Genomic DNA, 21338 nt, shown 5'->3' on the forward strand with positions numbered 1-21338 from the left:
GATTGCACAGTAAAGAAAAAGGACAGTTAGAGTGATGACATAGACCAGAAAAATTCAAAACTGCAGCCTGTGCTGCCCATTAATTATTAGTACACAAAATAAATGTTGCTTTGTTGCTTGTTATCCACAAAACACTCTCACAGTGAAATAATGTTTCTTTTCCCTTCCTATAACTTTATCAGGATTGCACCAGTTTATCTCTGTAATAGGCTGTTGTACAATACTGTGTTTTATTTCTATGTGTAATACCTAGACAACCTAGATCACATCTGTTTAGATTCCAGCAGGAGGAAAAGTTTAATTTCTCAACTGTAACGCAGTGGGTACGATAGGTTATTCTAGATAGGATAACATTGTTCCTATCAAAATTGTGGGATTGTATCTAGAGGAAGCATTAGCTGGAAATAACAATTGAGTCCTTGCTAACCCCACCGAGTACTTCTTTTGCTAAGTTATATAGACATGTCATAATTTTTTCAAGATGTTATTGTGATAAAGAGACAAAGAAAACAGTTTTCTACTTAGGCATTCTGAACAACTCAGGAGACATTAAGAGTGTTTTATGTTGAGCTTGCAGTGCCACAGAGAGGTTGGATTATGAAATGGAGTGTAAATAAAATAGCTCTCTGACTCAAATATACTTTAAAAAAAGTTTTGTGGAATGATATATATATATTTCAAGTGGGTACATTTAATTAGGTCAAGTTAAGCTTAAAATGTCTTTTTAAGAGTCTTACTGTGTAGAAGAACATTAATTCTCAGTTAATCTGTCAACAATACCTTTGACTGGTCTCCTAAACTCATTATGAAGCCTATAGTTTTCCTGTGGACTTCACCAGTAAGGAAGCCCTAAAAGGGGAGCTGCAGAAGCTAAGACATCTTGTTGTTTAGGAGATTCTTACTCCTCCTTACAGAATTCAGCTCAGTATGAGTTGATATATTCCTTTTTGAAACTCTATAGGCTCTATTCTGAAATGAGGAAGGTTGTCTCTTCAGGGTAAACTGCAAATCCTGCGAGTAGCAGTTGCAGCAATTAAATGTCCATTCAATATTTAATAAGAAAAAACAGATGATGACTTAATGAGTAGGTCTTATAACATACAGGGGTTTTTGTGAAACCCTTTCCATCAGTCTTTCTATGAGAAACATTTATTTGATGAATGAAATATGTCTTACTGCTTTGAAAGAGAAGGAGGCAGGAGTAGTAATGTACTTGTGCCACCAGCTGCACCTCAGAAGACGAATACAGTCAGGAGGCTTGTCTCTGCTGGGATGAAATGAGAAGCTCAGTTTATTGTCCTGTTGATGACTTATTTTAACAACCACTTCAAAGTTATTCTGCATAGTGTTTGTGAAGATCAAGAAGGAAAATATTTTTAGCATGAAGTGAGTTGTCTGGGGTTGTTGAGGCTCTCAAAAGCATGAAAAAGTGCTGGGATATGTTCAGCAGCTGTAAAGAGAATGGTGCTCAGTGAGGAGTCTGAGCCAAAGAGTATATTCATTTCTAGCTAGTGCCCTTCAGATCAACAGATACCTACAACCCTGCAATCACCACTTTATATTCTGAGGTGTACAAAAGTGAAATATCTTTACAGGATATAGGAAGAATGCCAGAACCACGGAATGACTCCTTTTTGTTTTTCATAAGGGCACTATTTGTGGTAGGAGGCTTTGATGACTAAGTGTAGCATGAGAGGTAATTTCGTAGTGTTGTTCAGTTTTTGAAAGAGATGCATGTGTTGAGGTGCATCTTCAGAGTAGTATTATCATTGTCGTTATTATTACTATTATTATTATTATTATTATTATTATTATTATTATTATTATTATAGTACATTTTGAGCTTCTAGCTAGAAAAGCAGCTGTTGGAAATGAAAAGACAGCTCTTCAGAACTGCAGAAGTATATGAAAACAAGCAAAAGTATCAATAGTTGAATACACTTAAAAACTCACAGTAAATTAAAGGCCTTCAAGGCTGCACTAAGAAGCACATCTCTTTCAGAGCCATTGCTGAACAGCAGAAGCATCTAGTGATATGGAGCCCCACCTGTTAGATCAGCCAGATGCTGTATCTGTCTGCTCCACCCAATCCCTCCAGCTATGTTTTTTATAGGCTTTTCTTAGAGATGCTAGTGAAAGTGTGAGGGTTTTCTGTTTTAACATTCTTGACATGTCAGATGCTAACAACTTAGTGTTAAATGTTTCTTCATTTGGGGGAAAAAAAAAAAAAATGGATAGATTGCCTAGCTGCTTTTAATACATTTGATTCAAAAGGAGAAAGAAGAGTCTGTTCTACATTGTGTTGAGGCCAAGGTTCATGACACTTAAGAAATGCTGCCTGATTCAACCACACAAGACTACAGTGGTTGCAGAGCACAATCACAGTTTTAGCCCATCTCAAAACATTGAATTTGAAAGAAGTGCATACATAGCTACTGACAACAACCCTTTTGAACCATGGTTGGCTTTTGCCACTTCACTTAGATATAAAATGTTTCAGAATTCTTCAAGAGATATTGAGGCTTCAGTTAATCAATAGTTTAGATACATAAATGTTAATTAAAAGATGCAGCCATCTTTTCAGCCTTCATAAGATTTAAAATTTTCAGTATGTCTGCCAATGGAAAATCACTGAAGTCCAACATATGCAAACCTGCAAGATGAAATGGAGCAGCGATAAACTCTATTACAGGTTTTGGCAGGATCTCTTCTAAGCTTGTTCTGTGCAGCAGAGTGGTGTCATCAGCAAATCTGTCAGCTCACAAAGCAACTTTCCTATGGAAGAAGTGACAGATGTAGATTCATTTTGTTAGAAAAAGTAAATAAGCAGCTCAGGTCAGTGTTTATGCCAGAACTCTTCACATTTGTTTTGTTCATCTGGTTTTACTGTAATTAAGTAATGATTAAATAGCTTGACCATAGAGGAGCTTGTACGCTATAGCTGACAAAACAAAAAATGATTTAAATGGTAACACTGTCCTTCTAAAGGTCAGAAGACTTTGAATCACTGGCGTGCTATGTAGCTTCAATGCATCCATTTCTAAATTGTTTCTTCTCCTTCTTCCCTTGGGGAGCAACATCTTCGTTTAGTTGTCTGCACTTTTTTCCAAGCTAATCTTAATAGCCTCCCAGATCCAGTATCTTAGTTGATTGTTCTCAGACTCCTGCCTTCCTCACATTTATCTTACAGAAAAATAATCAAAATCAAGTCTTCACTGATAGGTCCCACTGTTTTAGTGGGCCTTGAACTTAGTAGGAAGAAAGTAGTAGTGTAAGGTTACCCTGCTAAAACATCTTTCATTTGAAAAAAAAAAAAACAACAAACCTCTGCAGTGAAACACCTGTCTGTTTTACTCTGTTTGCCACTAAGATGATGTTTGTAACAGTGCTGTTCTTATTTGTTTCCACTAATCAATACTAGGTAAGTTTGCTAGATAACTAGTTCATGTGGCCTACCATTCCGGAGGTGTCAGGTTTGCATAGCCATGTGCACTGGCCATATGAAGTTAAACTTTTTCAAAGAATTTCGTATAGCAATATGGTAGGTATAAACATTGTGTAGAAAGTAAATGTAAATAAGTCAAGAGCCTTTGTTTCTTTACTCCAGCATCACTGGACAAGTGCTCCTACCATACTCTGCATAGTTATACTTTTAGTGTGTACTATATAAGAAAGGGACCACTATGTAAGTTATAAATAAATCGCTTTGAACCATGATCCAAATGGAAAGAGGTCTTTTTATTAAATCATGTTCCAGCCAAGAGAAAGATGTGACATCAGTGTTGAATTAATTCTTGTGAACCCACACACATTTTTGAACTGGTTTAAGAGGATGAGGAAAATTTTACCTTTCAAGCAATGAAAGCCAACATAAAGGCAGGAAGAGACCTCAAACTACATTACAATTCTTTTGTAAAGAAAATAATCTGAAGTGACTCAGTAAACTGAGGAAATGGCAAAAAAAAAAAAAAAAGCAACATGTTCGTATCTCTTGCATTAAGAAGGAAAAATGAGATTGAAGATTAAACTGAGGAAAAGCATACTTTTGGGGATATCTGAAACCATTCTTGTCTTGTCGCTCAGATTTAGAGCACTGTAATTATTTTTAGCATACCAAAAATTAAATTTTAATTTTCAGCAGCGTATCTCTTCTTGAAGTTGCTTTCAAGGTTATGTACATCTGCAGCAATAGGTCAACTTTAAGGAATACAGCTTGGACTTAAGGAGGAATTACGTAATTAATTATTAAGAATTATTAAGAATTAAGTAGGACTGAAGCAGAAATCTGTACATTCTTCTTGACTGAAACACAGTACTACCTTTACTGCATGAATAAGCAGAGGCTTTCATAGCATATTATATCTATTTATCACAGACATTTTAGTACATAGGACAGCACAACAGGCTATGATAATATTCTTAGACGAGTGTTAAGTTGTCTTAAGAAAATCTGATCTTGACACTGAATTCAGAAAGTTTATCTTAATAGAACAAGATTGCAGGTTTTTTTGGCATCTCTTCTCAGCTGAAGGCATTAAAACCACGTGAAACCTATGATGGTGACTCTAAATTAAAGGTTTTCATCAAGAACAGGAACATTAGGGCTGTAAATTCTTTTCTTCTCATGCCAATACTTCTGATGCATCAAGGATAGCTGTCTGTCTATCAGAGACTTAATTTAATAAGATACTAAATTTAGATGACATCATATGCAAAATCCAGTAGTTAAGCAACTAGGGGGAGCATTAATCTGTCTTATGCTTTTCAAAATTTGATATCTACACAGAGAACAAATTGATAGTGCACAAAAGTCTAGTTACATTTGTGTGGGGAGCTAATGCTCATGCATTAGATAGTGGCTGTATAAGAAAGATTCTTCTATAAGGATGTAGTCAAAACATGTAAGTGCTTACTTTGTTTTCACTAATAAAGTGACAAAATTGAGTGTTCATTTTAACTGGGAATAAGATCCCAGCCAAACAAGCCTGAAATCTGGGAATTTTGAAACATGGATAATAGACATTAAAATAGCTCACCAGTGATTCTTATTTGGAGAAGCCTTCCAAAGTAGTTTGAAGTTGTTCAAAACTGAAACGTGTAAAAACTTCTAATTTTTATGTTCTTTATTTTGCTTTTAAATTTCATACAAGTTTTCATACTGGTCAAATTGTCCTTGGTCTCAGATGTATTTTCCAGCTTCAGGCAGGTCAATTGCTAAGAGCTCGTATACTGCTGCTTGAATATCAATAGGATAATACTGAAAATAAAAATGTTTGGCCTGAAATGTCTGCTTCTCTATTTGGGAAATACAGGGAATTGTTAAGAAGACTGTAGTTATAAAATATAGGAAAGAGCACATTTTATGCAGGTATTTTAATTTGCAGGCTGTTTTAACCTTTAGCTCTTTTAAAACTGAAGGAAGACTCTTTCTTCATCTTACTTGAATATAACTGTGGGTAATTATAATTCTTGAAATTTAGTTGGTAAGTGTATATAGTTTTTGTCCTTCATAGAGCTTTAATTTCCTCTAAACAAAGTGTGCAGAGGGATTACTGTCTGTCCCACGTGTCTGCGCAATTGATTAAAAGTGAAACAAGCTGCCCTGCTTAATTCTCACTGCTTGCTGTGTGGACCTTACATAGCAAGAGGGGAAGGAAATCCAAGTTTGTGGATCACTTTCTGTTTTTAAAGCTGCAGTGCCAGAGACCCACATAAATTAGCATAGATTGTAGAAAGTAATCAGTGGCAGGGCTTAGTTCAGCCTGGATTAAGATGTGGGACAGGTTAATGAAGTGCAGCGACACACTCTCAGAATCACTATCTTCTCTCATGCATGAGGCTGTATTAGAACCATGCCAAACACTCTTTGTTCTAATTATCGAAGTACATTTTATAGCATGCTGTCCCATTCCAGACTCAGAACAGTTTTGGCACTTTGTTAAAGTAGGCTGTTGTGAGCTTTCCTTAATACCTTAAGCAGCAAAAATGTTCTGAAGTTACATTGGTTCTGAGATGCGTGAAATGGCTGATGATCATATATAACTGTAAACCTTGTACATCAAAATGCCTTACAAAATCATGGAAAATGTTTCATCCTTCTGAGTAGTGGTAATGAGGCACTAGCACAGGCTGCCCAGGGCAGCTGTGGATGCCCCATCCTTGGAGGCGTTCTGGGTCCAGTTCTATTGGGCCCTGGGCAGCAAGGTCTGCCCATGCCATGGAGGTTCAAACTTTTGGGGCTTTAAGGTTCCTTTCAACCTAAGCTGTTCTATGATTCTGTGATGTGTAGGCACTCACACTGTCTCTCACAATCACTGATTGTATTAAAAACCAATATGCAGACTTCAGAGCTTCTGAAGTATCAGAGCTGGGAAACGCTATCCAGTTCACTTCTCCACCAGTGCACATTTCACGCACACTTATTTTAAATATCTTCAAAGGCTACTCTTGCAGTTACACTTTAGAGAAGTATTTTACCAGAATTCATATTTGGTAGCCATGCAAACACATGTAATAAGCAGTTATACCTAGAAGGAAATACTCAGGTGCCCTTGTCCACTTCACTAGAGTGATTAACACAGAGGAGTAGTGACAGCTGCATTTTCCCATAATAATGCTTCAAGCTCAGTTTGAAGGTACCAAATTGTGTACACAAACACAGCTATAATCTTATCTAATCTCAGGAAGCCCAGCACCAATGTTACAGTTCTCTCAGTTCAAATCCAGCTGTTGGTCCATCTCAAATCCTGACCCAGCTCCATATCTCACTGCCAAATCTGTGTGGATTTTGCTATGTCCGTGAATTTGTCTATAGGTTTGTGGAAAACAAATTCTTTCTCCACTAAAATCAATTTCACATCCATGTTGCCAAAAAACAAGCACAAAAAAGAGAGGAAAGTCCTAATAAGGCTAATAAGTTCTAATAACAAGAAATGATGTGGAAAGCAATGCTACCATCTTCAGGTGATGATGTAGATAAGGAAAATACTAATTGATTCCATCTGAGATTCAGCAAGATGTACCCAAAGTATTGTTGTCAACACAGACAGATATTGAGAAAGGGGGAAAAAGAGCAGGAGCTCTGAAAGTCCATTGAGAAATTAATGGATGAAAGAATGATAGAGGTATAAATGAAAGAAGAATTTAAAAACTGTGGTTTTAGAGAGAAAAACAAGAGGCTAGAATGAACTTCTTGAGTTGTAGAGAGAAGAGGAAAAGAAGTTAATAGGGTTAGGCAATAAGAGTTTGTATAAGAACTGGGTGGTCAGAGAGTAGTGAAGACTTTTACTCTGGTTTTAATTAAGTGAATGTTGAGTTTAAATATAATCAAGAAGAGAAATAGCTCATGATGGTGGCAAGTAACTTTTAAAAGTATAGAAAACACAGAAAACTAATCAAACCCATTAAAATGCAGCATTTTTATGTACTGTCTGAGAAAAGTTCATTATCATTCAGAAAGAAACAATGTAGTTACATTTCTTTATAAATAATTTTGTCTCTATGCTCTGCATTTGTATTAATTTTTAATGAAATAGTTTCATTTTTAATGAAATACTATTGTTAATTGGGAATAAGGTATTAACTAGATTTCTCAACCTGTCATCCTGACAATAACCAGTACAGTTAAATTCTTCATGGAACTTACAACAAGGCTGAATTAGGAAGACACAAAAGAAAGCCATTTTAATTAAATTGTAACAGCTTCCAGTAAGGAAGCTGGCTTATGAATAGCATGAAAATTGCAGTAGGCACTTGTAAGTAGTGATCACAATAAGGAAATGCTCATGCCTACACAGGCCAGGGTTGTTCCTGTTTTCCTATATATTATTCTGCAAGGTTTTGTAAGTATGATTGCTTACATAAACATAAGTTGTAAATGTTATACCAACATTTTGGTACAAAACATACAATGTGTTTGAGCACAATGGAAAGGGAATAAATTTACAAAATATACTTACTAAGTTTACAGTGCAGTTGTTTGGAAATATAAATATTACATAAATACTGTTCTTGAAATGAAAAATAAATGGGTTAATGGTAGTCATAATTATTCAGGAAACATAATTCATTATTGACCATAGCAGATTCAGTGCAGAAGAGAGCTTTGGATAGTTCATCTGCAACACAGGTTAAAAAAAAAAAAGAAAAAAAATTTAAAAAATTTTAAAAAAAGAAAAAAAAAGATACAAAAAGCAGAATAAAGCAATAGGACAAAGGAAAAATAGATAGTAATTAATATCAATTAGAAGTTGTCAAATGCAGAAAGTCAATAAAAGGAATCAAAAGATTGAGGTAAATAAAAAATTTATGGCTTTTAGGGACATTAAAAATGTAAGAGAATAACGGATTAGTATGTCTGCTATTAAAGAAATCCCAAGTTTAGTACGATCTCATTTTAAGATCCAGTCAGCAGAGTTATTGATAGTGCACAAAAAGGTAGAAAACGTTCTAAAATTGTTTTAGGCCTATATTTGGAAGTAGTTTAAAGCTTTTTTTTTTTCCTTTATTTTTCACGAGGAGAATTTCCAGGCTTTAAATAACTTGAAAAGACTGCAGAAATGTGTATTTGGCATAAATATTTTAAAGTAGATTCAGTAACACGTATTCAAAAGTCCTGAAGGAGACAGATAAGGAGATTTATAGCCTATTGATGCTTTTTCTAATAGATCTCAGAACAGAGGAAATTCTGGTAAAATAGAATAACGGCAATGATGAAGTAGTAGTTGCTGTTGCAGTACATAGTATATTTTCTCTATTAAAAATGTCAAGCAGGATGTTCCAGATAAATATGTACTGGTTACCCTGACATCTATCCCTGACAAAAATGAGAATGCCAATGAAATTAAATTAATAATAACCTTGCCCTTTAAGGGCAAGAAAGTAATCAATTTCAAAAAGCACAAGTTCTTTATGAAGAGACCTTGTCAACACATTTGATTTAAATCTTTGATGTAATGATGCATCTGTTTGATGAATATAATAGGATAGAAACGATGCGCTATGATTTATCATAGGGGTTTGACTTAGTAACTTAAAACAATCTAATGTACTGAACAGATGTCAAAAAGCTTTTGCCAATGAGGGATTATTGTGGATGGGTTGATGTCATTGGACTTTATCAGACATTGGTACAAAGCCACATCTTAGCCATGTTTTGGAGGTGAATGGAAATGACCCATGACAGAATTTACGGATGACACAAAGACTGATGGGAACTGTAAACAAAGATGCAGCCATTCTGAGCAACTGAGATCACAAACAAAAGGCACTTCTTATGTAGCTACCTACAGAGTTATACAATGCCCTTCCAAACAGGGGTCTACATTTAAGAAAGTGGTGACCTTGACAAAGATCTGTAGATCATGAGGGCTGTAGCAACTACCCGTGCACTCACAGTATAATGCAACTGGAACAGGTTATCCTGAAGTGAGAACGAGGATGTCATGACTGGGAACATTTGAAAATTTCAGAACAGTCAGACAAAAGACAACATATTTATTCTAGAACTAGGGAAAGTATCTTAAAATGTGAGGCAGCCCATTTCCTTTAAGTTAACAGAAGACAGACTGAGGGGTAATTGATCTCTCTTCTGGGAAATGGATATTATAATCCATCAGAGAACTGCAAAACATGGAAATGTAAGAATTTAACAAGAACAAATGTCTAAAGTCTGAAGCTGGAGAAAACTAAATTGGACTAAGACTTGAAGTCTTTGTATAGCATATAGGTTTTTGAAATCACAGATGCTATATTTTCATAATTACTGAGTCAAATATTTCCACCAATGGTAATACCAATACTATTAGCAGACAGAATACAATGAGGTTGGCAAAGCAGTGAATTTTACAATGTGATTTGCTTGTCCCTTCTCTGTTATTCTCTGTGAATTAATGCTGACTTACATAAGAACATTAAAAATATTGCAGTACTACCCAGCTGAGTTTTCAAATTATTGCTCAATTTGAAAAGAAGACTTTCATGTAGGGGTGGTATTTCATACTGGAACTATAATATCACTGAAAGCTTTTTCCTCAGAAAGTGACTCAATTTTAAAGTGAATATGGCTTGATCTTAAATGCATTTTGGCCTTGCTCACTTTCCCACAGCAAACACAGTGCTGTCAAGTTTCATTTGGGCTGATGCACACAAAAACAAATTCTGCAATATTTCACAGAAATATTTGTAGAAAACATTAAAATCTTTAGCAATAAAGAATTTCAAACACTTCCCATTACAACCTGAATTAGAAGCGACCTCTAGTACAAAGTCAGAATTTAGAGATTTGTGTTTGTTTACTTCCGGAGACCATATTTGCTGTGATATAACAACTAAACGTGTTTGGTTTCTCTCTCCCATTGTTTGGAAGAACCAAACAACTCTACTAGTAAAGGCTGTGCTGGATTAACTGAATTCAGTGCTGTACTTCTTAATGCTTAATTAGAAATGGAAACAAGTGATGTTTTACTTGGAAAAGGCAGCAAACAGAAAACTGACACTGTGGCCATGAAAAAGGTCTATAAATAGAAAACCTAGATAAGTCAAATTATACAGGGGGAAAAAAGAAAAAAGAAAAAAAAAAGTACACTTTGCTTGTCAAAACGATTGCAGTTTTCATCTATAAAAAGATGCTTCTGGGTGGTGACTCAAAACCCCTACATTTGCTATTTCAGATGTAATTTCCCTCATTCCGTTCTCCTCTGGTGTCAAGAACATAAAAAGAGACACACAGATTGCACGCTGCCTCAGCAGGCATTCTGAGAGCAAACACAACCTTTTCAGAACTACTTTCTATACTTTTTCATATTTTGGGTTGGCGTGAGCACAAGATTTTCATGTTTATGAAGGTAAAGAAGAACATCCCATTTGGCCCTTCTTAAGGTAACTCCTGCCAGCCCAAGCTATATAAACTTGAGTTTGGGTAGGGGCAGGTTGGTGCTGCTATCAAAGGCCGGGGGAAGTTCCCTTTCCTTCTGTGTTCATCTCTTTTTTTTTCATTCCCTTGACACAGGGAGTGGTGTTTTTTGTTTTTCTGGGAGTCACTGGTAGTTCAAAGGCCTTTCCTCTGGGCCCAGAGTTCCTCCAGGGAAAACTGAAGTGCTGCTGTTTCAGATCTGTGATCTAGATGTATGCTTAGCTACTTGTCTGTCTGTTTCCCAGTTGTGCCTGGGGCTGTGGTCATCTTCTGGGGAGATGATTCTTCAGCTCTGCCTTTCTATGAGGACTTTCTAACATCTGGTACCCTTGTAAATTCAGAAGCTGCCCTGGACATGGAAATGCTTGAGGCAAAAAGGCAAATTTCTGTTATCTGCTTTCACACTGATTAAATGTCTCGATAGGAGCTTGACCAGGTTTTGTAGGGAAGACAGCAAATGCCTCCCTGCTGCCCTACAGCCTTGTCTAGACAGATTCACCTTGCTCTGTCTGCTGGGCATGGCATGTATGGGAAGGGCTCCAGAGTCACTCCAGCATGTGGGCAAACGCATCACTCAGAATGGAGACAAAAACTGATAGTAGAAATAAAAATGTGTCATGAACGAGGGACTTTTCTTCAGATAAGCTTTTATATATAAATATTCAATTTCTGGTTATCATGATAGGAAATGTAAGAAAAGAGAATGGTTTCCTTATGAACATTGACCCTACTTTAAAGCAAGGGACAGTGAGGACAGAATCTGACAAGTCAGGTTTTGCTTCTAACTTGCACGCAGTTTGAAGTATCCATTGTAACGTGCTAGTGTATTTTACAAAGCAAAAAAGGAAGTTTCTCTGCTTTATTCATAAAGATACCTCTTTCCTACATGGGTGCCTAGAAGCAGTGTTTTCTTTTGAGATGGAAAGTGATCTCAGACCATAGCAGGAATGGGCATTTTGATAGTGATTGTATTTGTACTGCATTTCTTTAAAGCCTTTGGTCAAACTGTAAGTGAAAAACACTCATAACAAAAGTAGCTAGTGTATGGCACTGACATTTGAATAATGCCTCACATATGGTGTATGGTTAGTAGTGTAGAATCTGTGAGTCAGGTCCACAATCACAGACAGCTAGGTAAACTAAACAATATGGTTGTATGCTTTGGTTGTAAAAAAAAAATTTAAAAAAAATAATAATAATAATAAAAAAAAAATCCTTTCAAAGATTATTCCTTCATTTTATTTTATCTGTAGGCCTAGAAACTCACAGCTAAGCTCTCCTAATACTGTACAGCCTCAGAGGAGTAAGAAATCTAATTAAGACCATTAAGTTATCCCTGAAATGACAATTTTGCTATAGATAAATAAGGTCCTTTTTAAAAATATTACAAAAATATTATGGATGAAGAACCAGGAAGTCAAAAGTTAAGAAAATGTCATATTAGCATACCCAGCCTTGACTCAGATGCACAGACATAGCTAATATGTACTCATCTTAGTCACAGTCATCAGCAGTGTATCATAACTGAACAGGAAACAAGTGTTTGTGTATGCGGATGTTGTTTCCAATAAAGTTCAGTCTATCCATATGGCTTTATTAGTTATGTGAACAGTACATTAAAAATCTTCAGGTGACATAGCTACTGTTGTTTCACAGTCTTTCTGAGGAATGACAGGCTGTCAGATAATTTTAGAATGAGAGTGAATACTCAATATTTCTCCTTTTTTGAATAAGTTCAAATTTCTGTGAATGGGAAGAGTGTCTGTATTTAGAAGGAAGATCCATTAAATCATAACCTATGTATAATGTAGTCTTTGATAACTAAAGAATGTTACCACGGTTCTCTGTTGATATTCCAATCTGCAGAGACCATCCTCTGTTGGATGAAAGAATGATTTGCCTTTCATACGTAATCAGCCTTGAGCATTGTTTGAAGAAAAATTACCTCTGTGCTACATACAGATGTACATATGTGTGTATATATACATACATATGTATAAAATCCTTATTCAAATAATTCCCTCTTCTCTTGTATTAGAATAGGAATGCTGTTTAAGGAAATACTCTTTAACAGCTCCTTTTGCACACTGTCTGATCTCTGTTTTCCTACCACAGTTCTAAAAATTCTGTAATTCAGTGTACTGGATATCCCAGAGCTGACATTCCCAACAATATTCAGCACTGAGATGGAGCTTGGGAGCAAAATTCCCTATGTATTAGATTACTAACTATTACAATCAAGGAGCTCTTGTTATAACCCTGCAGCAGAAGTTCAAATCCAGATCCAAACTTCTCTACAATTTCTATTGATTTTACATACATTCTCTTAAGAGTCTTTGTTTCATTTGGTTGTGGGAAACTTTGATGTCTGATTTTGTTTGAAGTTATCATCAAATTTGTGTGTTTTTTATATTTCAAATAAACGTGCACATGGTTAGGATGCTGGTATTTTCCACTTCAGGGAGAAGAAAAAAAAGGACTGAGAAAAGTATGAGAGGAATAACTTTTCAAATGAAAATAGAGATTCTGGTTCTCTACTGCATTATTCTGTGATAGGCAATCATAGGATCTGTTCCTGGTGGTTGAATAGAAGAAATAATCACATTCACCAGTATCTTACTTCAAAAGTGACACTATTGAAGGCAAAAAGAATACTTGCAGTGAATGGCATTGTTCTGAGTATGTGAAGTTGCCATCACTGTGTTTGCAAAAGACAGAGACAAAAGGAGGTTTTGCTGATAGGAAATATATTAGTGGAATAAAGATTAGCTGCAGAGTTGAGGGCACGTGTGGCTAAGGGTATTTAGGTTCTGAATTGTTTGATGACACTGAAGCAGGTTTCCTGATCTTCAGCTTTGGAATACTTTGTGTCTAAAAGATGTTGGGAAATACTTTTTAATTTTTCAGTGCTTCTGTTCACATTAATATATAATTCACATATATAAATTGGGGTTCTTCTCACACCCAGAAATCAGTAAAGGATGAGAAGAGTAGAGCTAACAGTGAACATACTGATGCTTTGAAATTTAGTTACTTGCATTTAATAAAATACAACCAGTCATCAGCAAAAAAAAGGCCACCACATCTTTCTCAAAGTAAGGAAATCTGTTTAAATACATCCAAACTATGTACATTTCCTTTGCATGCAACCTGCACATCCCTTTCTTTCTTTTACAGCTCTTCTGTTTAGTGCATTCTTTGTGGGTCAAGGGCTTTTTCTTTAGTCTTATTGTGTGTATAGCTTGTAATACCCATTTTGAACAACTGCTAATGAACTTCACTGGTGAGTTGAAAACATGTGCCATTTAGAACTGAATTAGAGCTGATATCATTTTTCCATTGGAGCCTCACTCCTAGAATACAGGGGAGCCCCAGATTTCTGCTTTACAAAGAACACCTTCTGTCTCTGAAGAGCTGCCATAGACCAGACCGCTGCTTGTGTTACCTATTCCATTTAAAAGTCCATTAGTGAGATGGTGCAGGTTTTTCGTAGCTTGAAGCAGAATCTCTAGATGTTGATGTCTGTTGCAGATGTAACTTTCACAGTGGTTGTGTTCACTTACTCTGTGGTTATTTCACAGTGGTTTCCTTGGTTACAGTTGGCTCTGTTTTGTTGCCAGTTATAGCATTCTTTGAAAAGCTGAAAAGTAATTGTATCCTCAGCATCACCACAGCAAGGAGGTATCTTTTTGTGTGTCCATTTTCTTCATGCCTTAGAGAGCCCCGGTGCAGCCAAGCTGTGAAATGCGGAATGTTGTGCCCTCTCCATTCTCAGCAGGGTGCAGATGTTCACGTACACATCCTAAAATCTGCAGTAAGGACTTCCATCTCACAACCATTAGGAAGTACTTAGATACATGGACCCCTTGCTGGAATACTCAAGTTTTAATGGACAGAGTAGTGGAAGTGACAGGAACAAGGAGGAGCCAGTGCCATTCCATAGGCAGAATTGAAAGGGATCCATCTTCTGACCAGACACATAGGGATTTCAGTTTACAAGTTTGGGAATTTTATGAATTACTTCCCACAAAAACACATTCAATAAACAGGGGATATCGTTCAGGAGTTTCAAATTACTGACAATTGCACAGTGTGTCAGAGGCAGAATCAGAAGTTGCAATTTCTCCAGTTCCCTCTTCTTAAATTGCAAAGATGTGTTTCAGACTACCGATGACTACCTTGGGGATTATTTTCAATACTCTACGTTATCAAATAGTGCTAGAGCATAATTTGTTCACAGATTCTATGACAGCTGCAGCCATGGATGTGTTACTTCCATAAGCAAACCTTTACCTCCAAGATGGACAAAACAATCACAAAGGCTTCCCCACATACAGGGAGCTCTACTAGTAAGCTAGGTTTACTAGCAGATCTGTATATTCTCTGGCTGCTTCAACATCCTCTTGTCAGTGGAAAGATAACCTGTTTCATTTTTAATGCTCCTAAACAAAGGAATATTATGGTGGGTTTTTTTTCTCCACATTTATTTACAATCAATTTATACTCAAGATGTAAATTATCCTGTATTTCTACATAACTATTCGAGTAGTCCACTTATACTCATTATGCCTTTGCCTATATTTATAGTTAATTATGTACGTGACTTTATGTCCATGCTTTATGTTTAAATTGTGTAATTGTAGAGAGGAGATCTAACTCCTGCTAAGGTCACCTGATCACTCTCTTTTCTCTCTTCTCCTTTGCTTCTCCTCACTGCTGCCCGTCCCATCTGCGTGCATCATTTCAGTATTACTGTAAGCCCTACAGCTTTCAGATACTCTCTCATTATATTTGATTTAATAGCTTCGGTTCTAATTATATTGTATTATAGTGTTTATCGGAATGCAAGATACCGTATTAAGTAAATTAGTTTGTTTCTCCTCAAATTGATGCCGCTGTTTTTAATTATTTTGGGATCCCCCGTTTCCCTTCTCTGGAGGCGCGGATTTTGTGAAATCCCTCCGCACCACTCATCACAGAACCAGGCTGGACCAGCCCGTAAACCATTGACATGTACACAGATAAGGGACCTCCAGGGCTGCAAAAAAGCAATGCAAAAAAGGGTGGGACTGGGAGGGGAGGGGAATAATAAATAATTTTGTTCTCAGGAATTTTAAGGGAAAACCTGTGCCAAGATACGTAACATTTATTTTTGGGTTTTGTTCATGGCATAACTAAGAGGGAATTTGATCTCCCCATTTCAAATATCCATTAAAATCAGTATTTGATTCAGCTTTTTAGCAGAAAAGAAAAATAGGCTCAACTTTATGAGAATGGATCTGTTACTCAGATTTATAAAGATACATAGGAGCATTATCGATCTGGAGGAGCTGGAAGAACTCCAGTAATGAAAAAAGAGGCTAACTGCTGTCAAGAACTGTTGTTTCTTTAAGATTATACAGAAGGCTGTGTAATTTGCAACAGGCTGGGGAGAAAAGTTATTTTTGAAGCCCTTGGTTAAATTTTGGTTTTAAATTCTTGTTCCATACAGAGTTTGTCATTGCTTAATGTTGTGCTAAGTCTGTTTTCACACAGTCAGCATCTCATATATAAAAAGTGAGTTCCAGTGCTGCCCTTCCAGCAGGGACATCCCAGAAGACCATCCCAGAAGATGCAGTTGAGTGTGGATGTAGCTGCAGACTAGTGAGCAGTGCTTTCTGCTTTGGGTTGTTTCTGGCATTAATGTGGTCTTCAGCATAGCTTCAGAAGCCATGGGACAGGTGAGCTCCTGTTAACTCCATGCAGTCAGCAAGCAAAGCAGACACGACATGCTTAGACTTCATTGCTGTCTCTGCTACCCTATGAGTTCCCACTGCCAGGGCTTGCTGACAGTTATAGTGGCTGGTACCTGTATCAGTGCTACTGCCTTGGTACCAGCACCATGATAACCTCTGACACTAAGACCTGACACTGATGTAAGGTAATTATTGCTGTGCTCCTGCCTGCTTCACCCTGGACAACTCATGTGGCCTCACCACATCACCACAGCCTGTCCCTGCCATACCCCCGGCCCTTGGCCCAGGCTGAGGACCAGAACATACCTGCACCCTGCACTCAAGCAGAAGTAGGATGGACTCTTCAGAGAGCAACAGCCATGCTGTTTCAGGCCTGGGGCTCTCCAAACCCACCTGCTATCACCAAGCACAGGTGTACAGGAGAAAGTAAGAGAATTTAATCCCAGAACATAAAGTAGTGTAGTATTTAGCTTCCTTGCACCTAGGTCCTTTATTGAATTGTACAATCAATGAGTAAATAGAGGTTAGACTTAGACAGATGTGTGGTTAAGTAAGATTATTACAATGGAAAGATAATTAGTAATAAATGAAAATGCTTACAGATGTTAAAGGCTCATAGTAAAACTCCACAAAGGAGCAATCTCCAGAGATTCTTCTTTAGTGTCAGTCAGTTTTTAAATAGGGTCTAGGAGAGGTGGAGCCAGGCTTCACCCCTTCTGATCACACAGTGTGGATTACCTTCACCTGTGCTCCCATGGCTGACTCATTGCTTGCCTCAAGTGGTCAATCAGAGGTTCAGGCTGTGATCAACAGTTTCCCATAAACTGGAACTAGCCTGAAGTAGACAACAGCACCATGTTTTGTACAGAAACAGTAGGAGAGAAGAGCATTTAAAGGTACTTCTTTTTAACAATCCTTTGCTTGCTTGGGAAACTCAGATACGTTTCTGAAAGAGTGACAGACTTTGGGCTGAAGGTGTTTGTGCAGTCAGGAGCTTAAAGTATTTTTTCCAGCTTTCCTCTTGTACATCTTTTTCATCGTTGAATTTTTGAATCTGTGAAGATAGCTATCGCAGAAATGAGGAGGGTAAAGTGGAAGGCAGAATTAAGACATGATTTAGACCTGAGAAAGAACCTATCTGCAGGGCTCTGGGGCTTGAAGTTTTATGGGTGGGTCTTGGCTGTGCCCACTGCACTTGAAGCTGCAGGATCCTGCTTATGGGCCCCTTTCCAAAAACACACCAGAGGTGTTTCCTCTGCATAGGTGCCTAGTCCTAAATGTTGTCCGTTTTAATAAATAGCTGCATTTTGTGCAAAGGACATGAAAATATCTCCACAGTGATTAGGTTTGATTCCACTGCGTTTCATTTATTTACTTAAATATGGCTCTTGTAAGAATATTGAAAGACAAATGCTGTGGAGATTAATTATTTCAAAATGGTAATTACAGACAAAAAAATCCCGATTTACTTGATGTCTTTTGAATGCAATAGGCATTTTTCCTAACCATATAATGGTGTGTTCTTACTGTATGTTATGGATGTGCATATCTATACCTATAGAATCCATGAAGCTGAACTGCTCCACTTTTTCTTGCAAATAAGCATGACAGAAACAGGGAAGTATTTTCCATCTGTGTTTGTATATTTCTGTTCTCAGGTATTTATCTATTATACATTTTTATGTGTGGTAAATAAGCTAAGTTTGCCTTGCTACTGTGTACATTTGCCAGTGCCCTCATAAGCATTCAGTGCTGTAGCATATCTGATCATAGCCTGATCAATAAGTAAACCATAAAACATATATCTTTAAAATGTTAATGTTTTGTCATCTCTTGCTGAGACTCTTCATCTGTTAAAACACATACACAGATAGATGATTCACGGCTTACCACAGTTAATAACAGTATGAGAAAAAGCTTTTTTTTTTTTAACTTTCATCTTTATAACTGCATATTTCTTGATGGCTTGTGTCTGCAAGCTCACATTTGTTCAGGACATCAAAATTCTCTTGGAAACAGCTGTGGTGGTGTGAGCACTGTGCTGTTGTCTTTCCACGCATGTATTGGCAGGGAGATTGAAAGGAAACAACAGAAGAAACAGCATTCAGATACCTTGCAAGAAAGCACTCACCAAAAATAATAATAATAATAAAAACTAATTTTTAAAAAAGTAATTCCAGCACAGAATGGTGATTATACAATTATACATAAAATCAGGGTGAAATTTGAGAGTACTTTTATAGAAAAGTCCCTACAGCCTTTGGTCTAAAATACAGCTGCAGTGCTGAAAGCAAATCAGATGCTAGATTATTTTGTGAGGATAAACAAAGTGAAGCAAAGCCTGGGAGGAGATGTTGCTGTTACGTAAGGCATCAGTTAAATTGTGTAAAAATGCTATAACCCCTGTCCTGTGTCCTTTGCCTTGGGGTATCATTGCTCTTGAAAAAAAGGAGCAAAACAGAAGAACCAAAAGTTTCCAATATTTAAGGGCTAAAATGTTGAAAAATATACAGTTCTTTCCATGAATGAAAGAAGGAAAAACACTTTTATAGTACTCTATTGAAAGCATTTGGGATTAGAATATAAAAAGCTAACCTCAGTATAGGTGAATCTCTTTCTTCACATTCGCGGATGTGTAGCAAAAAAAAAAAAAAAAATGAAACTAAGTAATGTGAAAATCAAAAGATGAAAGCATAATGAAGAACTTTTAGGAATAATATGGAGGCTAATGATCTCATAAAATAGGTTACCAAAAACCTATTGAGGGACTTAAAAAGATATCTCTCTGCCTTTCAGAACATACAGCAGAAAAAGGATAGAGAGTTACAGGAGCATGAAAGAAAGTGATATAGAGAGTACAGAATGGAGCAGATCTAACAAAGGGAGATGTTGCTCCGTTTTCTATTATGTAAGTCCTTACCCTGTGCTCATCTCTGAACACCTGCTCCACCTTCGTGTTCCCTTCTTTATCAGCAGACTCACTCTGTCAGAAAGAATGATACAAACTCACTTTTTTTTTTTTTAATCCTGATTCTGTATGAAAATAAGTAAGCTTAATGCAGTAGTGCAATTTCCATGTCTTTGTTGATCTTTCACTCCCATATAGTAACTTCTGAATCTTTGGGCCAATTTTAGCCATATGTTATCATGTGTATTTCCACTTAACCATAAATTACCATATATTTCTAATTTCATGAACAGATAGATTCAGAGAACCATAGAATATCCCATGTTGGAAGATGCTCGTACAGTTAATTGAATTCTGAGTAGTGGGTTAGAAATGAGAGAAAGGTCTTTCAAAATTCCTAAGCTGTATTATGAGCTCAAGCCTGATTGAGCACCACAACATCCATATGATCTCTCAAACTCATTATACAGATGCCTGCAAAACTATCTTCTTCATTGCTAATGTTTGCAGAAAAGTTTTCCTAATTTCTTTCATTCCTAGGAATGTTTTGTTGTTAGATCAAACTGAGGAATGTTTATAACAAAAGACCCTGTCTGGTATTCCAACTGTATTGACCCGCCCAGTAAAAGATATTACCTTCTGCAGAGATCTTACCCCTTGAACAAAGTACTGCTTTTCAGCAGGCTTACTATTTAGTAAATTTCATCACATGAAATAACAGGATAAATATTAGGGGTGGGTTTATCCTTACAGCTAAAGGAAGACTGTAAGAGACTGTACAGTCTGTCTGTTACTCACTTTTTATGTTGAGGTATTTGTTGGCATTCACATGCCCTTGTATCAAAGCTGTATTTTCATCATCTTGCTTATGAATTCTAAAAGACAGTAACTCAAGTGAAATACAAGAGGATGTCTCTCTTGAATGTGAAGTGTTTCACTAATATGGAAGTCACTGCTTCACGAACATGATGAGACAGGTAGTCTGGTAAGACACTTTCAAAAGCTGCATTGAAATCCACTCTTGCACAACTGTGGCAGCAAATATTTTATCTGTAATTGATTGCCCATCCAAATAATGAAGGGGGTTTTTTGTTGTTGTTGTTTTTAAAGGATATGGCTGAGAAAATTCATTGACTGCATTTTTGAAAGATTGCTGCAAGAGAGACCTGGAACTTAGTATTTTAATATACCTTAATACCTGTAGCTGAACAGGTTGCATGTTTTGGTTGGTATTTACCACAAATGCAAAGCCCCATAAATCTGGAGTTGTCCCTTGTACTTGCTGAATGTTATGGGGCACTACAATTTTTCAGGGCAAAGTGGTAAATTACTTTCAGGTGTTTAAAAGTAGGTGTGTTGAAAATATGTTGAGTGTAGGGATGTGAGTTAGAAAAGGATTCTATGCTAGAAAATGTGAACCCACTAAATTTTGTATGATGTAAGTATTATTGGAAACACTGGATTATTTTAGTTATAGATATCTGCTAGAATAAACTTAAAGGCTGCAAAATTTTATCCTAGATGGATCTGTAACATGGTCCAGTAAAGCAGCTGTGGCATTCCAAATACCAATCAGAACTATATGTAGGAGTCTGTCTTGGGAAATATTAACGCATCTGAAAAATCTTTCCAAAATATCTCTCCCATTATTTCATTTTTTTGTTTTAATGAAGAACCTTTTGGGGAAATTGCTATGCTTGAATAGCATGAAGAATGTACATGACATTTTATTTCATTCACCTGTGACCCCGCCTATTATTCTCCTCAGCAGTTAAGAAATGAA

At 36.7% G+C, this 21338-nt stretch overlaps 1 protein-coding gene across 1 annotated transcript in view; it reads left to right on the plus strand.

Annotated features, from left to right (window-relative positions):
- The window catches only part of PRKN (parkin RBR E3 ubiquitin protein ligase), a 504333-nt gene that overhangs the window by 451965 nt on the left and 31030 nt on the right, over window positions 1-21338 (plus strand). The window lies entirely within an intron of this gene.

Source organism: Coturnix japonica, chromosome 3, assembly GCF_001577835.2.
Source record: "Coturnix japonica isolate 7356 chromosome 3, Coturnix japonica 2.1, whole genome shotgun sequence".
Taxonomy (NCBI): Eukaryota; Metazoa; Chordata; class Aves; order Galliformes; family Phasianidae; genus Coturnix; species Coturnix japonica.